Source organism: Anabrus simplex, chromosome 10 (genome assembly GCF_040414725.1).
Source record: "Anabrus simplex isolate iqAnaSimp1 chromosome 10, ASM4041472v1, whole genome shotgun sequence".
Lineage (NCBI taxonomy): Eukaryota > Metazoa > Arthropoda > Insecta > Orthoptera > Tettigoniidae > Anabrus > Anabrus simplex.
This window is the reverse complement of record NC_090274.1, coordinates 14,510,828-14,529,782: the sequence shown is the minus strand read 5'-3', so window position 1 is coordinate 14,529,782 and position 18,955 is coordinate 14,510,828.

Sequence of the window (18,955 nt, the reverse complement as noted above, 5' to 3'; positions counted from 1 at the left end):
GCCAGGCCAGGCCAGGCCAGCCAGGCCAGGCAGGCAGGCAGGCAGGCAGGGCAGGTAGGCCAGGGCAGGCAGGGCAGGGCAGGGCAGGCAGGCAGGCCAGGGCAGGCAGCAGGCAAGGCAGGGCAGGCAGGCGGGCAGGGCAGGCCAGGGCAGGGCAGGCAATCCAGGGCAGGCAGACCTGGCCAGGCCAGGGCAGGCAGGCCAGGCCAGGCCAGGCAGGCCAGGGCAGGCCAGGCAGGCCTGGGCAGGCAGGCCAGGCCAGGCCGGGCAGGCCAGGGCAGGCAGGCAGGTCAGGGCAGGCAGGCAGGCCAGGGCAGGGCAGGGCAGGCCAGGGCAGGCAGGACAGGCACGCCAGGGTAGGCAGGGCAGGCAGACAGGCCAGGGCAGGCTGGCAGGCCAGGGCAGGCAGGCCAGGGCAGGCAGGCCATGCCAGGCTAGAGCAGGCAAGCCAGGCCAGGGTAGGCAGGCCAGGGCAGGCAGGCAGGCCAGGCCAGGCAGGAAGGCCAGAGCAGGCAGGCAGGCCAGGACAGGCAGGCAGGCCAGGGCAAGCCAGGGAAGGCAGGGCAGGCGGGCTAGGGCAGGCAGGGCAGGCCAGGCCAGGGCAGGCATGCCAGGGCAGGGCAGGCAGGCCAGGGCGGGCAGGCAGGGGAGGCAGGCCAGGGCAGGCAGGCAGGCAGACCAAGGCAGGCCAGGGCAAGGCAGGCAGGCCGGGGCGAGCAGGCCAGGACAGGCAGGCCAGGACAGGCAGGAAGGCCAGGGCAAGCCAGGGAAGGCAGGGCAGGCGGGCCAGGGCAGGCAGGGCAGGCCAGGCCAGGGCAGGCAGGCCAGGGCAGGGCAGGCAGGCCAGGGCAGGCAGGCAGGCAGGCGAGGCCAGTGCAGGCAGGCAGGAAGGCAGGCCATGGCAGGCAGGGCAGGGCAGGAAGGCAGGACAGGGCAGGCAGGCAGGCAGGCCAGGGCAGGCAGGCAAGGCAGGCCAGGACAGGCCAGGGCAGGCAAGGCAGGCCAGGGCAGGGCAGGCCAGGGCAAGGCAGGCCAGGTCGAGTCAGACCAAGGCAGGCCAGGGCAAGGCAGGCAGGCCGGGGCGAGCAGGCCAGGACAGGCAGGCCAGGGCAGGCAGGGCAGGGCAGGCCAGGGCAGGCAGGCCACGGCAGGCAGGGCAGGCAGGCCAGGGCAGGCAGGCAGGGCAGGCAGGCCAGGCCAGGCAGGCAGGCCAAGCAGGCCAGGGCAGGCCAGGCAGGCAGGCCAAGCAGGCCAGGGCAGGCCAGGGCAGGCAGGCAGGTAGGCAGGCCAGGGCAGGCAGGGCCGGGCCAGGCCAGGGCAGGGCAGGCCAGGGCAGGGCAGGCAATCCAGCGCAGGCAGGCCAGGCCAGGCCAGGGCAGGCAGGCAGGCCAGGACAGGGCACGCAGGCCAGGCCAAGGCAGGCAGGCCTGGGCAGGCAGGGCAGGCCAGCGCAGGCAGGCCAGGGCAGGCAGGCCAGGTGAAGGCAGGCCAGGGCAGGCAGGCAGGCCAGGCCAGGGCAGGCAGGCAGGCAGGCCGGGGCAGGCAGGGCAGTCCAGGGCAGGCAGGCCATGGCCGGCCAGGCCAGGGCGGGCAGACAGGCCATGGCAGGCAGGCAGGCAGGCCAGGGCAGGCAGTCAGGCCAGCAGGCAGGCAGGCAGGGCAGGCAGGCCCGGGCAGGGCAGGTAGGGCAGGGCAGGGCAGGGCAGGGCAGGGCAGGGCAGGGCAGGCAGGCAGGCCAGGGCAGGCAGCAGGCAGGGCAGGGCAGGCAATCCAGGGCAGGCAGACCAGGCCAGGCCAGGGCAGGCAGACCAGGCCAGGCCAGGCAGGCCAGGCAGGCCTGGGCAGGCAGGCCAGGCAGGCCTGGGCAGGCAGGCCAGGGCAGGCAGGCAGGCCAGGGCAGGGTAGGGCAGGCCAGGCTAGGGCAGGCAGGCCAGGCCAGGGCAGGCAGGACAGGCAGGCCAGGGTAGGCAGGGCAGGCAGGGCAAGCCAGGGCAGCCAGACAGGCCAGGGCAGGGTAGGGCAGGCCAGGCTAGGGCAGGCAGGCCAGGTCAGGGCAGGCAGGACAGGCAGGCCAGGGTAGGCAGGGCAGGCAGGGCAAGCCAGGGCAGCCAGACAGGCCAGGGCAGGCTGGCAGGCCAGGGCAGGCATGCCAGGGCAGGCAGGTCATGCCAGGCTAGAGCAGGCAAGCCAGGCCAGGGCAGGCAGGCAGGCAGGCCAGGGCAGGCAGGCCAGGGCAGGCAGGCAGGCCAGGCCAGTTCAGGCAGGCAGGCCAGGGCAGGCAGGCCAGGCCAGGCTGGAAGGCCAGGGCAGGCAGGCAGGCCAGGACAGGCAGGCAGGCCAGGGCAAGCCAGGGAAGGCAGGGCAGGCAGGCCAGGACAGGCAGGCCAGGGCAGGCAGGGCAGGGCAGACCAGGGCAGGCAGGCCAGGCAGGCCAGGGCAGGCAGGCAGGGCAGGCAGGCCAGGCCAGGCAGGCAGGCCAGGGCAGGCAGGCATGTAGGCAGGCCAGGGCAGGCAGGGCCGGGCCAGGCCAGGGCAGGGCAGGCCAGGCCAGGCCAGGGCAGGGCAGGCAATCCAGGGCAGGCAGGCCTGGGCAGGCAGGCAGGCCAGGACAGGGCACGCAGGCCAGGCTAAGGCAGGCAGGCCTGGGCAGGCAGGGCAGGCCAGTGCAGGCAGGCCAGGGCAGGCAGGCCAGGCCAGGGCAGGCAGGCAGGCAGGCAGGCCGGGGCAGGCAGGCAGGCAGGCCAGGGCAGGCAGGGCAGTCCAGGGCAGGCAGGCCACGGCCGGCCAGGCCAGGCCAGGGCAGGCAGGCAGGCCATGGCAGGCAGGCAGGCCAGGGCAGGCAGGCCAGGGCAGACAGGCAGGCAGGGCAGGGCAGGCAGGCAGGCAGGCCAGAGCAGGCAGGCAGGCCAGGGCAGGCAGGCAGGGCAAAGCAGGGCAGGGCAGGCAGGCAGGCAGGCCAGGGCAAGCAGGCATTCCAGGGCAGGAAGGCAGGCCGGCCAGGGCAGGCAGGCAGTCAGGCCAGGGCAGGCAGGCAGGCAGGCCAGGGCAGACAGCCAGGCCGGCCAGGGCTAGCAGGCCGGCCAGGGCTAGCAGGCCGGCCAGGGCATGCAGACAGGCACCTTCTTTCACCTCTGCTGATCCAGTACTTAGCAGGTTGCTAAGCGACTGATCTGATATATGTCATTTTCATACTTAGTAATGTTAGTAATGCAGTCGTGTTTGATTACTACTTATCAAGCCAGAGGGTATACACTTCCTCGGATGGAAGAATATTATTTTGTGCTAGATATTCTTTGATTCTCTGACCTTTCACACCTTCTAAATCTACTCAATAGATGGATAAACTTCCCTCATAACTTAAAGGCTGCTAATATTGTATTGTATTGTATTTATTCTCGAACATAACAGGCGTTCAGCCCCAAATGTATGTTCACAATAGAAAGATAATAATAAAAAATAAAATAACAACTTACAAAAACAGGAAACACGAACAAAGAAAGGAAAAACAACAACACTAGACTCCTTGGGAATGCCATGATGTCCATCATATACTCCGGAAACGTGACACTCCGTAGGGAGGATCACCACAGTAGCCATCCTCAGTCCCTACATGCCACTGATTGTCCGGCCATGTCATCATCTCTGGTGAGAAAAAGACCGCCCTCCCATGATGACACGACCGGCCCTATCCATGGGGCCCGTAAGACGCCCCCAACCATCCCTACCAGATGAGAGGGCAGCTTTCTCACCATTCCATTAGCGGCCGAACTTGTGAGGCTGTAACCGCTCTCCTACTGTACCCCGCCTCTCTCCTCTTAGTTCCGCATATATATTGTTACCGTGTTTTAGCGGTAGGTAGAGGTGTAAGAAGGTGCGGGCGTGAATGGGTTTTCAAACTACGGAATCAAAGTTAATGTAAAATTTAACGAGGTTATATTTTCTTTTCAATATTAAGTAATAACAAAGAACAGGTACTTAGTAGCCAAAACACAATTTGAAATGTACAATTACAGGGGTTACAGAGTTTGGGCTTCGAGCCCAGAGTTCACAATTCTTGAGCAACTAGCCCAACTTTCCGATATACAAATTTTAACAAAGGGGCAGAAGACCCCAATCAAACCCTGGAGCACTTGCTCCAAATTACACAGTTAAGCCTCCTCGAGGCACACAACACTCCGTTTCCAAAAGAGCCACCCGCTCTTTAATTTAAGCCTCTCCCAGGCCACACCAAACTCCACCTTCAAGTTGTCCACAACGGACACAAACCCAGGGGTAAAATACCCAATCTACTGAGGTCTATTAAATGAAAAGCAGGTTAATTAAATGACCTCTAAAACAATTTGAGAGGAGGCGAACTTGCACTCCTAATACACTTTGATTTTAAAACCTACCTTGGCACTAGGCCGTTATTACAAGGGCTAATCCCATACTACAGAGGTGACTTAATAGCAATTTACATTACATTACGGAAAAATAGGTTGAGAAACAATAAGTTCACCTCAAAACATTATGAGTGGGAGCTCGAGAGGGTTAGCACTCTCTATCCCAGTATGTAGCTTTTCAAGAGAATAGAAGAAAAGACTACTTACATTTTAGGAAAAGGTTACATGGTGGAACGCTTCGCACCCGCCCCGAGAGTTAAACTGCTGAGCAAGAAAAGAAAGAATTTATTAATCGGCCATTACCTTATTGTTGACCGCTGCCGAAGAAAGAGGCGCCTCCCGCCTCCTGCTAGGTACTTAACACACTGAAAGATGGAACAGAAGTGGCCCAGAGACCCAAAAATCAGCAGTTTAAATACTCTCGCGGAAGTTTCTAGGCGTTAGGGGAAAGAAAACACCCGCCCACAATGTTTTTATTGGATAGGACCCCGCAACAGATACAAGTTGGGGGAAAATACACCAGATTGGTCAGAAATTACTAAAAGAAATTCGGGATTGGATAAATCTAAAACAAGGGGAAAAAGAGGGGTAAACAGCCAACTTAAACCATAACAGAAAGAAATTTAACAAGAAACAAACTTTTGAAATAAAAATTTCTCCAACAACATAGTTCTTTGACTCCGCACTAGGGTGCACTATTGTTGATCTTCAGTAGTGTCCTCTAGAAGAGAAAGTTCACACTTCTTACTTCAAGCGAAACAACAACACATCAAAAGTGACACAGTTCAAAAACTCAAAATTTTCCACGTGGTGACATCTTCTGAGAAAGTAGAGAATTAATAGAGTAGATAAAGTTCATCCTTCCTCCAGAAGAGGAGTTTCAACTGGCGCAACTTTTAAATAAACGGTGTAGAGGTGTACCGCCCGGTACAGACCTCCCCCCCCAAAAGTTCCTCCAAGGGGTAACACAGAAGAACATAACTTTTGTTTGAAAATAAGTTCCAAGTATTGATGTTGAGATTAAGATAACTTGCAGAAGTATTTGAGAAATTTCTTAAGTCGGTTCCAAAATTTTGTTGTTGCAGGTGAAGTAAAGTCTTTATGTTTATAGAAGTTGAATTTCTGAAGATAAGCTTTTAATACTTAAAAGTGAAGGAAAAATTTGCAATGTCCACCAAATATTGCTGTTGAATTCCCAAGTGTAGTTATCTCTTATAGTAACTGTCCATGTAGTTGATGTTGATGAAGTTGGATGGCCGGACCGGCCGTTGCAGCTTGCGTCCAAAAGGAGGCCGCTCGGACCCCTTAAGTACCCTGAGATACCGCTCGCCCGCACTATGAGGGGAGCAGAGGTGTTGAAGCACGCCGCGCCCGCGGTGAACATATACAGGCTGCGGGCAAGTAGCAGGTCGTGCGCCGCACATCAGCCTTGGCCGGGAGGAGAGCTCCGGCTCGCCGTGCACATGTCGTCCTCGCTGGAGAGGAGGGGGCCCATCCCCCTCCCCAGTTACTGCACGGCGCCGCGCGGCTGCGGGGGCACTGAAACATTAAAGCTAGGCGGCAGAATTGTGTTGGACCATCATGTTTCTTTTAAGGGCACAGGCATGTAAAGAGATTGAGGGGCCAGCGGCGTGCAGATATCCATGGCATTTCATCTAAGCCAGCCACTGAGTGTAGTGGAGCAGGAGACGGGAGCGTGGTAATGGCCGTGGAAAGGACAGAAAGGCAGTTTAACGGGTCGGGACAGGTTTTACAAAAATGCTTACATCTGAAACAAAATATTATAGGTAGTGCAGAATGCCTTAAAAATGAAACTCAAAAAAAAAAAATATAACCTTCATATCCTTTCAAAATAATATAAAGCAAGTTAACACAAAAATTACACCGGCTTCACCTGGGACAGGTGAACTCTAAATATCCTCTCGGTGGCTGGATTACTTAACAATAAGGTAACCGGCGTAAGAAAATCGAGAATGATACAAGGCCCCTGAAATCTGGGGGCAAGCTTGCCCGCGGGAACAAAATTTTTGACCATTACTTGGTCACCTACCTTTAAAGGGGTGGGTCTCCGTCCACGATCATACCTTTCCCTAACCTTTTCATGAGATACCTTAAGATTGGCTTTAGCCTTCTTCCAAAGATCTTTAATATTATCCGGATCTATTGTCTCGGGCAGAATGTCACTCAGAGACCAGAGGTTAGAGAGCGGCGTGTTGGGAACAAACTTAAACATCAAGGAAGCTGGAGTAAACTTGTGTGATTCATGAACCGCCGAATTCAAAGCAAAAGCTAACCAATGCAGGGACGTGTCCCACCTAGAATGATCTTCATGATGATAGGCAATAAGTGCGGACCTGAGATTACGGTTAACCCGTTCAGCCAGAGATGGTTGAGGGTAATAAGCAGAAGTGGTTACATGAGAGATGGACAAGTCAAAACAGAATTTACGAAAAAGATTTGATGTGAACGCCTTAGCATTATCAGATACAATATATTGGCACGGACCAAAAGAAGCAAAAATAGAATTTAGACAGGTAATGGTGGACTGAGCGGTAGCCAGCTTAGTCGGAAATAACCAAGAAAATCTGGTAAAACCATCTACACATACAAAGATGAATTTGTTGGCATTTCCCTTCGACTGGGGGAAGGGTCCTACATAATCAATATACAGGCGTTCCATGGGGCGCGACGCTTGATGAGAAGACAAAAGGCCTACTTTAGTGGACATGGTGGGTTTACTGATCAAACAAGATTTACAAGCTTTTACAAGTTCCCGAATTTCACCGTCCATACCTTTCCATATGAACATTTCACGAATCTTTTCACGAGTTTTAAAGATACCCAGATGCCCTCCTAATGGGGTCTCATGATAATACTTGAAGATCATTGGTACAAGAACTGCTGGAACAACAACTTTCATCATCTTATCATGCCTCGAAGGGCAACATAAAACACCATTCCTCAGAACATAAGGGACAACATGTTCCCCAGAAGAAAGGGTTTCCATTATCGGAGCCAGCGTCGGATCTTCACGTTGGTATTTCTCGATATCCCTAAAAAGCATGGGAGCATCTGTTAGGATGGCATTAACCTCAGATAGCATGGACTCGGAAGGTGATGAACTGTCGACCGGTTCGTGGGTCTCGACGTCGTTATGAAACATACGGCTGAGTCCATCAGCAACAACATTTTCGGTACCTCTGATATGTCTAACATCAAACTGGAAGGCGGAAATACGAATAGCCCAGCGGGCTATACGACCAGTACGACGCGGCCTACCTAAGACCCAGCTTAAGGCTTGATTATCTGTCTCCAGGTCGAATTTGACATGTTCCAGATAGAGACGGAACTTTTCTAAGGCAAATAAGACTGCCAAACCTTCGAGCTCATAGATGGAATACTTGGCTTCTTGAGCCGACAATGTCCTAGACGCATAGGCGATGGGTCGCCTCCCTAGTTCAGTCTCTTGAAGAAGGACTGCCGCTACTGCTGACGACGATGCGTCGGTTTGGACAATGAATTTCTTCGAGAAATCAGGCATAGCAAGGACAGGGGCATTACAGAGAGCTAATTTCAGATCTTCAAAAGCGGCTTGTTGAGAAGGTCCCCACTCGAATTTGATGCCTTTCCTACGAAGAAGGTTTAAGGGCGCCGCTCTATTAGCAAAGTTAGGAATGAACTTTCTGAAGAAATTCACCATACCAATGAACCTGGCGATACCTTTAATGTCCTTGGGAGGTTTAAAATCACGTATGGCCTGTGTTCTAGAATGATCGACTGCTACACCATCAGGAGACACAATATGCCCTAGGAAAGACATAGAGGGCTTAGCAAAGGCAACCTTGGACAACTTAACAGTTAACCCAGCCTTACGAAGGCGATTCAGAACTTCTCGCAGATGATCTAGGTGTTCTTCAAAAGTCTCCGAAAACACGACGACATCATCCAAGTAGTGATATAAGTATTCAAATTTGATGTCGGAGAAGACCCTATCTAGTAGCCTAGTGAGCACAGCTGCCCCCGTGGGGAGCCCGAAAGGCACGCGGTTGTATTCGTATAAATTCCAGTCCGTGGCAAACGCTGTAAGGTGTTTAGACTCTTCGGCCAGGGGAATTTGATTATAGGCCTGATTTAAGTCCAAGATGGTGAAGAACTTGGCCTTACGAAACCATGAAAAACAAGAATGAAGGTCGGGAAGGGGCACAGATTGTAACACCACCTTCCGATTGAGAGCCCTGTAATCAATGACAGGCCTGAAGCCTCCTTGGGGTTTCGGTACTAGAAAAATAGGCGAAGAATACGCTGACTTAGAGGGCCTAATAATACCGTCCTTCAACATCTGATCGATGATTTCCTTCAGAGCCTTCATTTTAGGTGGAGATAGCCTATACGGTGGAAAACGGACAGGAATCGAATCCGTAACCTCAATTTTGTATTCAATAAGGTCAGTAACACCAAGAGTATCAGAGAACACCTCGGGAAACGACTGACACAGTTTGCGAATACTATCAGCCTGCTCCTCAGGTAGATGTCTAAGGTCTAACAACATCTCATCCTGGGTAGGCGAAATAGAAGAACATGACACAGAATTACACTTTAATAGTGGTATTTTACAACTAGAAGCAAATTTGAATGTGCACGACCTAGACTTGAGATCGAGCACAAGACCAGTGTGAGAGATAAAGTCAGCTCCCAATATAATGGGGCAAGACAATTGCTTGGCCACAAACAATTTAATTTTCCATGTAAACTTAAAAACACGAATTTTGACCAGTAAGGAACCTAGAATTTCTAATGGAGATGAATTAGCCGAAACGTATTGAACAGGAGAAGAGACATAGTCAGGAAGTTTACAAACCGATTTCAATTTAGAATACCATTCAGCCGCAATAATCGAACAAACACTACCTGAATCTAAGAGAGCTGTTATAGGCTCGTTATTTAACTCAATCTTAAGAAAAGGAACAGGTGCGGGGGTATCCGCCGCAATCCTAAGACATTCTTTAGGGCATTCAAAAGATGAATTTGAAGGCTGATCGTTCTCTGCATTTACAATCTGTTTACTAGGGACTGAGTCTCGGGAAGATGGATTAGTCGACTCAACCGAAGCCACTAGTCACTTTTTATTATTGGCATAGGTGGAATTTGCACCAGAAGTTGAGCAGGAGGGGGTGCTATTTGAGTTCGGACAATTCTTGGCGATATGTGAGAAGGCCCCACATTTAAAACAGCCTTGTGCTGAACCAGCTCCATTATTTGCCCTACTACTTTTGACCAATGGACATTTATTGCGAAGATGGTCAGGCGACCCGCAAGCATAACATTTACGGGGTGTGACTGGTCGGCGAGGTGGAGGCCGAGTGTTACTAAAGGAAGGCGGGGGTTCTTTCGCTACACGCAAAGAATCGGCGTATCTAACTCCTTCCGCTGAGACGGCCAACGCTTCAAGTTCAGAAAAAGTTTGCGGGCACGCCGCAAAACACAAGTATGACCTATAAGATGGTGAAATGCCTTCCACAATAGCTTGTACAATTTGGTCCTCAGGGAAGTGAAGAGCAAACACCCTGGTATAAAACTTAATGTCTTGTATGAAATCAGCCAAGTTTTCATCCAACCTCTGTACTCGATAATAGTATTTCTGAATCAGAGATGACCTTGCGCGGGCAGGAATAAAATTAGCAAGTAGATGTGCATGAAAATCTTCGATGGATGACTGTTCAGCTATGGCTCTTACTATTTTGTCGGAGAGAATACCAATAGCATACGGATAGATAATTTGCAAGATTTGACACGGAGACAGAGAAAAAACAAGGGCATGATCCTGAAATTCCACTAGAAATCTTAAAAATGAAATTACGTCACTGGTGGTATTAACAGAAAACTTGGATATACCTCTGAGCAACATTGCCAATGGATGAGGCAAGCTAGTAAATCCGGGTGACATAGTAGGTAAAGGTTTCAATGGCAAGGAAGTTAATTCAGAACGGATGTTACTCAATGATGCACGACGTTCAGATTCGTTGTCCAATGGGGCAGGGATAGTTTGAGCAGCAACGGTTATCCTATTAACTTCTCCCTTGGGAGGCGCTTCCTCACTACCTGCATTCACTATGGTGGGTTGATCAGATTTGGGAGGAACTTCCCCAGTTAACAATTGAGTGACCTTACTAGATAATTCAGAAATATTTTCCAGGAGCGTACTAGCTTCCTTCCTCTGAACGTCATTCAGTTTTAGAGACAACAGATCGTTAACCCTATTCGAAAAATGATATAGCCTGCCTTGCACACGCTTAATTTGATTAGGAGTAGGATCATTTTCATCAAAAAAACTAACTACAGAAGCTAGCCCAGTAATATTCTCCGTGATCGTGGAAAGAGAGTCGTCAATTTCTTTCTCTCCCAAATTGGGGATGGAAATGGGCAAATCAAGAGACTCTCTAAGCTTGTTAGTGTCTATTGCAACCGTGCCTCCAGATTGCACATTTCTGATAGTTAATTCATAGATCAACTCCTCCTTGCGCAAATAGTTAAGAAGGAGAACATCGCGAGGGCCGGGCATGGTGACAGAACAATTTTGGAAAACTCAAAAAATTCCAGCAACTGGGAAAATAGTTAGAGTTCGGAACAAACAATGTTTAGCCGTCAAAAGGGGCTAAATTGAGACCCATTCAACCACGCTCTGCTACCACTTGTTACCGTGTTTTAGCGGTAGGTAGAGGTGTAAGAAGGTGCGGGCGTGAATGGGTTTTCAAACTACGGAATCAAAGTTAATGTAAAATTTAACGAGGTTATATTTTCTTTTCAATATTAAGTAATAACAAAGAACAGGTACTTAGTAGCCAAAACACAATTTGAAATGTACAATTACAGGGGTTACAGAGTTTGGGCTTCGAGCCCAGAGTTCACAATTCTTGAGCAACTAGCCCAACTTTCCGATATACAAATTTTAACAAAGGGGCAGAAGACCCCAATCAAACCCTGGAGCACTTGCTCCAAATTACACAGTTAAGCCTCCTCGAGGCACACAACACTCCGTTTCCAAAAGAGCCACCCGCTCTTTAATTTAAGCCTCTCCCAGGCCACACCAAACTCCACCTTCAAGTTGTCCACAACGGACACAAACCCAGGGGTAAAATACCCAATCTACTGAGGTCTATTAAATGAAAAGCAGGTTAATTAAATGACCTCTAAAACAATTTGAGAGGAGGCGAACTTGCACTCCTAATACACTTTGATTTTAAAACCTACCTTGGCACTAGGCCGTTATTACAAGGGCTAATCCCATACTACAGAGGTGACTTAATAGCAATTTACATTACATTACGGAAGAATAGGTTGAGAAACAATAAGTTCACCTCAAAACATTATGAGTGGGAGCTCGAGAGGGTTAGCACTCTCTATCCCAGTATGTAGCTTTTCAAGAGAATAGAAGAAAAGACTAGTTACATTTTAGGAAAAGGTTACATGGTGGAACGCTTCGCACCCGCCCCGAGAGTTAAACTGCTGAGCAAGAAAAGAAAGAATTTATTAATCGGCCATTACCTTATTGTTGACCGCTGCCGAAGAAAGAGGCGCCTCCCGCCTCCTGCTAGGTACTTAACACACTGAAAGATGGAACAGAAGTGGCCCAGAGACCCAAAAATCAGCAGTTTAAATACTCTCGCGGAAGTTTCTAGGCGTTAGGGGAAAGAAAACACCCGCCCACAATGTTTTTATTGGATAGGACCCCGCAACAGATACAAGTTGGGGGAAAATACACCAGATTGGTCAGAAATTACTAAAAGAAATTCGGGATTGGATAAATCTAAAACAAGGGGAAAAAGAGGGGTAAACAGCCAACTTAAACCATAACAGAAAGAAATTTAACAAGAAACAAACTTTTGAAATAAAAATTTCTCCAACAACATAGTTCTTTGACTCCGCACTAGGGTGCACTATTGTTGATCTTCAGTAGTGTCCTCTAGAAGAGAAAGTTCACACTTCTTACTTCAAGCGAAACAACAACACATCAAAAGTGACACAGTTCAAAAACTCAAAATTTTCCACGTGGTGACATCTTCTGAGAAAGTAGAGAATTAATAGAGTAGATAAAGTTCAACCTTCATCCAGAAGAGGAGTTTCAACTGGCGCAACTTTTAAATAAACGGTGTAGAGGTGTACCGCCCGGTACATATATATATATATATATATATATATATATATATATATATATATATATCTTTTATTTGTGATGGGTAGGCCCGGTTCGTACCCCTCCTCCTCCGGGGATGTCCTGTTCTCTCTTACCAACTACTCCTTGTCATCACTTCCTGTACAGAAATCGTAAGAAAACTGCATACAGGCTGCTAATAAAAGACATCGACGTACGCACAGACAAATCGACTAGTCTTCTATATGACCATTAATAAAGCACAGAGAAAACGTCTTGAAGAATTGAATAGTCTACTTACCCGAAGCAGAATTCAGTCACAGCCAATTGTATGTTGCACTATCTCGGGCAAGATCGTTTGAAAATGTTAAGATCCAGATACGCCTAAAGGTCGAATCACAGGGAATATTGTAGGGAAAGAAAAGTTATAAACTGCATTATCGGTATTAAATGTTTATAGAACTATTGAAAAAGGCAGGCAAAGCAATATGACCAAGACAGACGGAGCAGCACAGGTCCTCTAGTATGAAGATAAAGTTGGAATTCTATGAGACAAATTGGGGCAAATATTCGTTTATATGTGTTACGGAGTTTTGTGGATTTGCAGAGGTGAAAGAAGGTGCCGGCTGGAATAGGTCTCAACTTACGAAATTAAAGTTAATTTAAAACTTTAACCAAGGTTATATTTTCTTTTCAAAATCAACAGATAACAACAATAGAATAACAGGTACCCAGTAGCAGGAAAACAATTTAAGAAATTACAATAGTTACAAGACTTGGGCTTCGAGCCCCAAGATTAATTTCTGAGCTCTCAGCTCACCACCACAATAGCTAAAGGGCAGTACAAGGAGCACTTGCTCCTAATTACAACGTTAAGAAAAAAGAGCAGACCCGCTCTCAATTTGACAAGCCTCTCAAAGGCTACAACAAACTTCATTTCTATCTGCCCTTAAGGCACACCAAGAAACAGGGGAATTTGATACCCAACCTACAGGGCCTTTACATGAGGAAAATAAAACATCAGGTTAAGATACTGGCCCATAATACAAAATAGAATGGAGGCGAAGCTTGCACTCCCAATACACTTTTGAAACCTACTTGGCACTAGGCCGCTTACGCAAGGGCTAATCCCATACTAAGGAGGTGACACGATAAGAAAACTTTATTACATTACGAAGAGAAGAAAAACGGTTATGAAAACGAAGTCACCTCAAAACAGTATGAGTGGGAGCTCGAGAGGGTTAGGCACTCTCTATCCCAATTTATAGTTAAAGAGACGAAATTTTACCAAGTGTCTATTACATTTTAAAGATAGGTTACATGAGAAAGGTTTCGAACCTGCCCCGAGGGTTAAACTGCTGAGCTAGCAAGAAAAAAGTTATTAAACGGCCATTACCTTGTGGATGAACGGCTGCCCGAAGAAAGAGGCGCTTCCCGCCCCCTGCTACATAATCACACACTAAGCAAGATGTCGATGAAGTGGCACCCAGACAAGAAAAGCAGCAGTTTAAATACCCTCGTGGAACATTCGACAAGACCTTTCAAGAATGAGAACCCACACCCCCCAACTTTATTGGATAGCTTAAAGCAACATCTCCATATCGGAGAAGACATACGTTATTGGTCAAAAATTAATTAGAGAAATTCGGGATTGGCTAAATTCAAAACAAGCGGAAAGAGAAGGGTTATACTGCCAACCCAAAAAATGACTGAAAGAAATTTAACAAAGAACAAGCTTATGAATACCAAATTTCTTCAAAAAAACAGTTCCTTCACTTCGCACTAGGGTGCACAATTATAGTTCTTAAGTAGTGCCATCTAGAAGAGAATGTCCACACTTCTTGCTACAGAGCAAACAAATACAAATCGAAATAGACATCGTTCAGAACACTTCAAAATTTACAGTAGAGACATCTTCCGAGAAACCTTTGATTTAATACAGATTTTAAAGTTCAGAGTTTCTCCTGTAGAGAGGTTTCAACTGACGCAATATTTGAATTCGCGGCGTGGAGGTGTACCGCCCGGTACAGTATGAAGGGGAGTTAGGGATCAGAAAGTTCATCAGGGGAAATGTTCGATGAATTTCAAAATTTTTTCAGCTTTCATATTTTGCCATTGTTCTACTCGTACTTCACACACAGTGTTAATAATTTACTCACTTAGGAGACTGCTCTGTTCCTATCAAACCGCCATATTCGATTATTACCCGCACTTGCTTTTCTCCATTTTTATGAAGTCAGGTACCCCAGAGAGTGGTGCAATAATAATAATAATAAAAAGAGTTCCGTGACCCAGACAAATTGGCAAAGCGGCAGAGGAACTGTTGGGTACACCCCTGGTTATTGGTTTGTGATCGAATTCCGCTGTGGCACACGTCACCGCTTGGAATTCAATACTACACATAGCTGAGTGCTGTCTGCTTTTAAGATCAGGAAACTGCGACCTGCCCGTGGGGGGGTGAACAGCCGCAAGTCCTTATACGACACACACAGTATTGCTCGTCTCCTGACCGCTGTTCCCTCCCTTACTAAGTCTCACATTTCCCAGAAAAGTAAATCACTAAAATTTAATACAAGCTATTTTAGGAAAGTCAGGATGTTTTTTTATTCCGATATTTTTTCGATTAGGGGCTGAAGTAGGATCAACTTAATTGAGCGCAGTCATAATCCTCACTACTGGTGTGGAGAAACTCCTAATGGCGGTACACCTCCACGCCACGAATTTAAATATTGCGCCAGTTGAAAACTCCTCTACAGGAGAAAGCCTGAACTTTAACAAACTGTATTACCTCAACAGGTTCTCCGAAGATGGCTCTATGTGAATTTCGGGGTGTTTCTGTTTTTCATGTATCAAGAAGTGTGGACATTCTCTACCAGATGTCTCTACTAAAAACTATGATTACGCACTCTGGTGCGAAGGAATGAACCTTCTTGAAGAAATTTAGTATTCGTAAGTTTTGCTTTTACTATATCTTGTTCTGTTATTTTTGTGTTGGCAACATCAGTCCTTTCCTTCCGCCTGTTTTGAATTTAGCCAATCCCAAATTTCTTTAATTTATTTTCAACCAATCATGTACATTAATTAAAACATTTAATTGCTACCTTAAGATATTAAACAGTAGATAATTTAGCGTATATTTAACTCTTCATGTAGGTGTATGTATGGTCGGACAGAATAGCAGGCTTCATAGCCTGAGTCCCGCCATATAAAACAAGACAATAAATAAATAAATAAATAAAAAACATCTTCGACATAGGTATGTTACTCTAAGCGATCCAATAAAAGCGAAAGGGGTGTGTCTAATCATTTCTGAAAGGTCTCGAATGTTCCACGAGGATATATAAACTGCTGATTTTCTTGTCTCTGGGCCATTCGTATTACATCTTTCTAAGTGTGTGGATATGCAGCAGCGGGCGGGAAGCGCCTCGTTCTTCAGGCAGCAGTTCTTCATCAAGGTAATGGCCTTTTAACATCTTTATTTCTTGCTAGCTCAGCAGTTTAACTCTCGGGGAAGGTTCGAAATCTTTAATATGTAAACCATACAACATGTAAATCCTTTTTCCTGGTAAACTTCATTTTTCTTGAATTTGAAAGCGGGGATAGAGAGTGCTTCACCCTCTCGAGCTCCCCTTCATTTTGAAATTGAGGTGACTACGTTTTCCTAACCGTTTCTTCTCTTCCTTAATATATTAATGTTTTCCATACTAGTCACCTCCCTAGCTTGGGATTAGCCCCTGCCTGATCGGCCTAGCGCCACATAGGTTTTTAGACAAAACCTTTGTGTAGGAGTGCAAGTTATCGCCTCCATTCAATCTTGTATTATGGGCCAGTAATTTAACCTGATGTTTTGTTTTCCTCATGTAAAGGCCCTGTAGGTTGGGTATCAAATACCCCTGTTTCTTAGTGTGCCTTGAGGGCAGTCTGAAGTGATAGGCTTGTAATCTTGAGAGTGGTTCTGCTCTTTTCTTTAACATTGTAATTAGGAGCAAGTGCTCCTTGTACTAAGGGGTTTTCCGCCCTGTAGCTTTTGTGATTGTGAGCTGAGAGCTCAAGAGTTAATGAATTCGGGCCGTAGCCCAGTATATGTAAAAATATACCTGATTGTCTTTGTTATTTCCCCTAGTGGGAACCGGTTGAATATTCTCTAAATTGTGTACCTGATTTAACTTCTTGTTATTTGTTGTATGCTCAAAATTCTATGCTATCATTGTTAAGATTTGAAAATATAACCTTGTTAAAATTTTAATTCATCTTTCGTGCTTCTGTAGTTGAGACCTATTCCAGCCCGCACCTTCTTTCACCTCTGCAAAACCACAAAACACCGTAACAGTGTTTCTGAAGTCTCTCATTATGATAGGAAGATTCGTGTTTGGTGTGCTCTTAGTGTAAGACGATGAGCCTTTTTTTTCGACACGCCTTTCTTCCCCCAGTTAACGGAAGGAGAAAAATCACGAAGGTGGTTTCAACAAGATTCAGGACCTACTCATACAGCAGAAGATTCCCTTCTTACAATCTTTAACTCTCAAACATCCCACCATGCTAGTGAGCTGCAATTTTGCAGCATAAAGGCAACCACCTTGCAAAATTTGAACTTCCTATGTACTTGTTGTTTAAAGAGGCCTAACATCTAGATTATCGGCCAAATTAGTGTATTTTCGTTAATAGATGTTGTTTTCTTGTTCCAGAACGGCACCAGCAACAACAATAAAACAAGAAGGAGAACAGCAACATCATCTATCAACTTACGTGGTAAGTACTGAATAAGATAGGATTGGAACAAGTCCCTCCGTACGAGGGAAGGTTAAACTCTGGAAAGGAAAATGTGCGTTATTTAATTTATTTTCCGGGTTGAACCGTGTTGTACTTGTCTGCACATCACATACAGTTTGCCGACGTTTCGAATACATTGCAGTATTCTTTGTCAAGGCGACTGAAATACCCCTACTCGATCAGAGGTAGTCCGTCTCCCAGGCAGCAATTTGCACTACTAGAATGGCCCTGACTTGGCCTTTTATATCCTAGCCTTTCTGGCTGACGTAAGCCCTGGCTGTCTCGTGAGTGTTCTGGAAAGTGTGTGTCACAGCCAGGTAGTGGGGGCTTGCCCGTGCTGTTATGTAATGGGGTTGCGGCCCGTGTGTTTATGTTGTGGTCTGTATGTCTTAAACTATGAATGATAGGCATCCAAGCATTACTGATTTTATATCCTTCTTCTAAATTTATGTTGTTCGGATGTTTCTTGATTTCGGTAGCCTCGCGGATTTTCCTTTCCAGATTCCAAGGAATAGCTGCTAGGACCTTGGTCTTGTCAAATGATATTCCGTACCTAGTTTCGTAGGAATGCTTGGATACCGCTGAAATATCTGTGTTTTGGTTCTTGGTGTGACGGATATGTTCTTTTAGGCGAGTGGAGATCAGACGTTTTGTTTCACCAACATAACAAGCTCCGCAGCTACATTCAATGTGATAGACCCCAGGAGCCTGTAATTCTATTGTGTCTTTTACTGGTTGTAGATAACGGGCTAGCTTCCGGTGAGGTTTATAGATAGTTTTTATGTTGTATTTGTCCAGTATCTTGCCGATCCTGTCTGTAGTATTTTTAATGTATGGCAGTATAGCTGTTTTCGGGCGGGTCGGTTCTTCTTTCCTGTTGTTTTTTCCTACGGCGGCCTTTTCTTTGTTCTCTTCTGATTTTGCTCCAAACCCGTTCTTGTTGTTGTTGTTGTTGGTGGTGCTTGTGTCATCCGTCCGTAGATTGGTTCGATGCAGCCACCCTGTCCTCTGCTAACCTCATAATTTTTACGTAACTACTACAGTACATCCTACATCTGGACTAATCTGCTTGCCATATTCATATCTTGGTCTACTCCTACCGTTCTTACCACCTACACTTCCTTAAAAACCAACTGAACAAGTCCTGGGTGTCTTAAGATGTGTCCTATCATTCTATCTCTTCTTCTCGTCAAATTTAGCCAAATCGATCTCATCTCACCAATTCGATTCAGTATCTCTTCATTCGTGATTCGATCTATCCATCTCACCTTCAGCACTCTTCTGTAACACCGCATTTCAAAAGCTTCTATTCTGTTTCTCTCTGAGCTAGTTATCGTCCATGTCTCACTTCCATACAATGCCACGCTCCAGACGAAAGTCTTCAAAAACATCTTTCTAACTCCTATGTCAGTGTTCGAATTGAGCAAATTTCTTTTCTTAAGAAAGCTCTTCCTTGCTTGTGCTATCGTTACTTATTTTACTATCTAACTAACAATATTCATCTATTTCCTTTTTAAGACTTAATTTCCTATTCTAATATTTCCTCGATTACTTGACCTCATTCGACTGCACTCCATTACTTTTGTTTTGGACTTATTTATTTTCATCTTCTATTCCTTCCCCAAGACTCGGTTCACACTAGTCAGTAATTTCT